This window comes from Lepus europaeus, chromosome X (assembly GCF_033115175.1).
Source record: "Lepus europaeus isolate LE1 chromosome X, mLepTim1.pri, whole genome shotgun sequence".
NCBI classification, from domain to species: Eukaryota; Metazoa; Chordata; class Mammalia; order Lagomorpha; family Leporidae; genus Lepus; species Lepus europaeus.
The window spans coordinates 89,780,566-89,785,731 of record NC_084850.1 but is presented as its reverse complement, the minus strand read 5'-3'; positions in this window follow the sequence as shown (position 1 = coordinate 89,785,731).

Here is a 5,166-nt window from a genome sequence, read left to right as displayed (position 1 = left end):
GACTGCTGGTTACCTTCCTGAGTTCAATTTCCTCATGGGTCAAAACAGGACTAGGGCCTGCCTTCCAATGTTCTCCTATTATAAGATATTCCCTCCCATTGCCTGGCCATCTAACAGTGCCCCAGGACTTTCTCCCTGAATAAAGTTAGTAATAGCAGTTTGTGTTTTTATCCTGTATCTCTCCTTCATAAAAGCTTAGTGACAGATGGGCCGCTAAGTGCCCTTTTGGGCATGGAAACATTGTTGTCTTTCTGCACAATTCAAAGATCAGAGGCCAAAGCAGCCCTCCACCAAGTGACTTTCTTGCCCTGGAGAAAAATCGTCTTTCCTACTATTATTTTCCCCTTTCTTTCATTTGTCTCACAGAATTAAAGCATTTTCAAACATTTCTGCATCGGTAATCCAGTGGTCCACAGTCTCCTTGTCAAACCTCTCTCCTTCATCTCATTTACACTGTTTACACATAGGGTATGAAGGAGAAGCCACCTGCCTCCCATTTCAGGAACTTGTGCTCAGCTGCATGGGGAGGGCTGGCACAAAGTCATCCATTATTCTCCGGAGAACCTAAATACTTCTGCTGTCTGACACCATCCCACAATTCCTCACATTCCTCCTTTATATGGTTGACTTGGATTGAATCTAAGCATGAGCAATATTCACAGTCGCATTTTTAATTATATTGAGATGGAAAGTACTTCAAAATGCTCGCCTACATGACAACATGGCTGGTTTCGAATTTTCCTGGGCAAAACAATGCAGAGTAAAGTGCATTTGAGTATAAGGCAAACACAAATGATCCAATCTTAGTAGAGCTGCTGACTAGCTGTATGACATTGGGCAAATGCTTTAAGCTGCCAAAGCCTTAACTTTCCTTTATATAAAATGGTGGGACATGAACTCTTCCCTGCCCAATTCAAGGGATGTTTTGAAGATTGTGGATTGAGTTTATACCTATCTGAGACCCTTTGAATTTGTTTATCTTTCAATCTGAAAATCTGCATGGTTCACTTCTTCACTTCATTATGGTTTCTGCTCAAATATTACTTTCTCTTAGGCTTGCCTGGAGTATGCAGTTTAAAATAGTATGTGCACTCTGCTTTTTATATTTCTTTATCTTGCTTGATTTCTTTTTATAATGCTTAACTTCATTAGGTATACTGTCTACTTATTTGCCAATTTGCAAGCCTCATTCTCAATAGAATGTCAGCTTCTCTGGGTTAGAGTTTTATTGATCACCATATTCCCAAGACCTACCACAGTGCCTGATACTTTTGTAGATCCTTAACCAATCCTGGTTATCAGAATTCATGAATATAGTCCCTGATATCTTCAATTGAATGCAATCTCTCTTTCTTTAGAACTACTATAAGAGTTTTGTTGTACCTCTCTTCCAGTAAACTTTATATGTTCATTTGCATTATAGTTATTTGTGCGTACAATAGTAACTCATACCAGTAGGGTACTTTCTGATATAAAAATCTCTTAACTACATGTTCACCTAAATTTTACCATAGGCTTCTCACATAGGGCACTCACCAAATTTGCTAGCATTTATTGAATGTGTACTATGCTTCAAGCACTGTGTTAAGCTTTCTAAATTGATTACTACATATGAATCTTGTCATAGTTTTATAAATGTGCTCTCTATATCCCATGAAATAGATGCAGTCATAAAATCTGTACATGTTAGAGGTAGAATTTGAGTTCAAATATGTCTGATTCCACAGTACATGACTTATATTCTTAAACTGAGACGCAGAGAAAGGAAGTGACTCTTTGAACTGAAGCTTGGAGTGAGACAGAGCTAAGTTCAATAAAATGCTATAGAAATAACACTGGACTTTTAGCCCCTGAAGAAAGAGATGCGGACTCATTTTTTTGGATGCCACCCACAATCCCTAAAGCATAGCTTTGTAAATAGTATGCATTTAATAATAATTTTGTGAGGTATACATGCAAAATGAGTCATTTACAGGACAGAGTTTTGTGATATTTCACTCCTACTTTGTGAGGAAATGATAGAACAGAGAATGGGGTTCTGGGCTGGGCCAGTATGGGCTCATAGGAATGCAGCAAGGTAAAGGTGGGAGATCTATATGTGTCAAAACTAGAATCTGGGAAAATTCTACAGATGAACATGAGGCTGAGGTCCTAAAGCTGTGAAAGTTGGTGCAAATGAAGCATTCAAGAAGGGAGAGGGTGAGCTGACTGGCAAGAGCTAAAACATGGATAAACCCAAAGGAGTAAGAGAACCCAACCATACAAGAATGTTGCAGAGAAGAGATTGGAGGGTAAACATAGAAATGGGCTCACTGCCATAACAGGACAGTTTTCTACTTGCTCTGATAGTATGGCTGCTCTGATTTCACATAAAGGACTGAGATAATATACATATTGAGATACTTTAGAAAAAGATTCTGGTAGATAATATGAATCAGTGAGCAAATACTGTATAACAAAAAGCTAGTAAAATATATTCAAATGAGGACTGAATTTGCTCAGGGTGAGCTACTAGGATATCTGGCAATACGCTACTTTGTTATCCTTAGGTAAGCCTAAGAGTCTGAAATGGGCTTTCACCAATTCCAGTGTAATAGAAAGATAAAATGACCTTCTGTGCAACATTTTTGAAAGCTGTAGAATGATTACATTTTTCAGTTGAGAAAGGTTTTAGTTTATGGGAATTGACAATGTGAGTACATGAGAAAAATTGCGAGCCCGTCTTTCTTCTGCTTAGATCTAATATAGAGCAATTTCAGTGATCTTGATCAGATACTTGACTGAGGTCATAAAGGTATTTTCCCCTTTGAATGTCACTGGGTAGAGGTTATATGGATGCAGAATTCTGCTGAATATGAAAATATATTTTCTCTCTCTTATGCTTAGAACAGCTCAAAGAGGATATGATCTGCTTTGAGAGAATATGAGTTCCTTGACTGGACGCATTGAAAAAGATACTGGAAAACCATGTGCTCTATTACTCTCATATGAAAGAGGAGATATCCTTAAATTTAATCTTGAAAGCTTCTTTTCTCTATCTTAAAATTCTAAGTTCTAAAAAAATAAAAGTGGAGGGGAGATAGTCTGTTCTATAGTACTAACAGAATATTTTTTAATTTTTATTTATTTATTTTTTGACAGGCAGAGTGAACAGTGAGAGAGAGAGAGAGAGAGAGAGAGAGAGAGAGAAAGGTCTTCCTTTTCAGTTGGTTCACCCCCCAGTGGCCGCTGCGGCCGGCGCACCGCGCTGATCCAAAGCCAGGAGCCAGGTGCTTCCTCCTGGTCTCCTATGAGGGTGCAGGGCCCAAGCACTTGGGCCATCCTTCACTGCCTTCCTGGGCCATAGCAGAGAGCTGGACTGAAAGAGGAGCAACTGGGACAGAATCCAGTGCTCTGACTGGAACTAGAACCCGGGGTGCTGGCGCCACAGGCAGAGGATTAGCCTATTGAGCTGCAGCGCCGGCCCAACAGTAGTTTTTAAAATGAACTCTACCCAGATCTCTAATTCCGATCAATGTTTAAGAAACTTTATTTATGCATTAAAATATCTGAGTTTTTGAAATATCAGTGGGTCAGAGAATAAGCAAAATGTGACCATTTGATTGGCAAAAGTTCAGAATACACTCAGCTGGATAGCTTCTATGCTCTGTCCTATTCATTTCAATAGATGGTTCAAAATCTAGTACAGTGGAAAGGACACAGAACTAGATGCTGATCGAAGGAATCGTCTGGGATGTGGAATCAATTCACTGTGAGACTGTAGACAAATCCCATTTCCTCTCACGTCATCAGTTTTCTGCGTGTAGAAAATGAAGGAGTTGAATTCAATCAGATGTGATTTCCTTTTATCTTCTGCAATTCTCTGAACTGATATCTTGTTTGCTGATATGATAAAAGCATATAGTATCAAATGTACCATCTTAACTATTTAAGTATGTAGTTCATTAGTGTTAAGTATAATTTTTTTAAAAAAATACTCCAGAACTTTCATCTTCTAAATAGGAAACTTGTTACCATTTAAACAACAACTCATTCTATTTCCTCTTCCCTAGCCACTGATAACCACCATTCTACTTTCTGTGTCTGTGAATTCAACTATTTCATATACCTCATATAAGTAAAATCCCACAATATTTGTGTTTTTGTGACTATTCATTTCGCTTAGCATAATATCCTCAAGGTATATACATGTTGTAGCATGTGGCATAATTTATTTCCTTTTATGGCTGAATAATATTCCAGTCTATGTACATGATACATTCAGGTTGCAATAAATATGTTAGTTCAGATATCACATTCATATATTGATTATATTTCCTTCAGATATGTGCTCAAAAGTGGGATAACTGAGTCAAGTGGCAGATACATTTTTAGTGTTTGAGAAAATGCCATATTGTTCTCCATAACGGTTGTATTAACTTGTATGCACACTGTCCGGTGTATGGGGGTTCTTTTTCCTCTGCATCCTCATTAGCATTATTATTTAAAACTTTTTTTTTCATTGAAGTGAGATGATATTTCATTGTGATTTTGATTTTCATTTCCCTAATGGCTGATGATATTCTGATTTTTTAATGTATTTGCTGTCCATTTGTATTTCTTCTTTTAAGAATGTCTATTTCTTAACGGCATTGTTTGGTTTTTGTTACTGAATTTTTTAAAAATTTATTCATTTACTTATTTTAAAGGCAGAGCATCAGAGACAGAAGTATAAACACACACACACACACAGAGTGAGAGAGAGAGAGAGAGATCCTCTATTCTCTCTCTATTCTCTTGGTCCAAGTGATCATAACAACCAGGACTGGGCCAGGCCATAGCCAGGAGCCAAGAACTCCATATGTGTCTTCCACATGAATGGCAGGGACCCATCAGAAGAGGAGTAGCTGTGAGACTTGAAAAACCGTTCTTATATGTGATGCTAGTATCACAAATGGAAGCTTAACTGGCTGCAACATAATGCTGGTCCCATGTTCCTTAATGTTTTTAACTCCTTAAAAACTGTGGACATTAATCTTTTGTCAGATGAAGAGTTTGAAAATATTTGTCCATTCTGTTGGCTTCTTCTTCACTCTGTAGATTTTCTTCACTGTACAGATATTGTTAGTTTGGTCCTGTTTGCCTGTTTTTGCTTTGTTGTCTGTGATTTCATCTTTTTAAAAAATT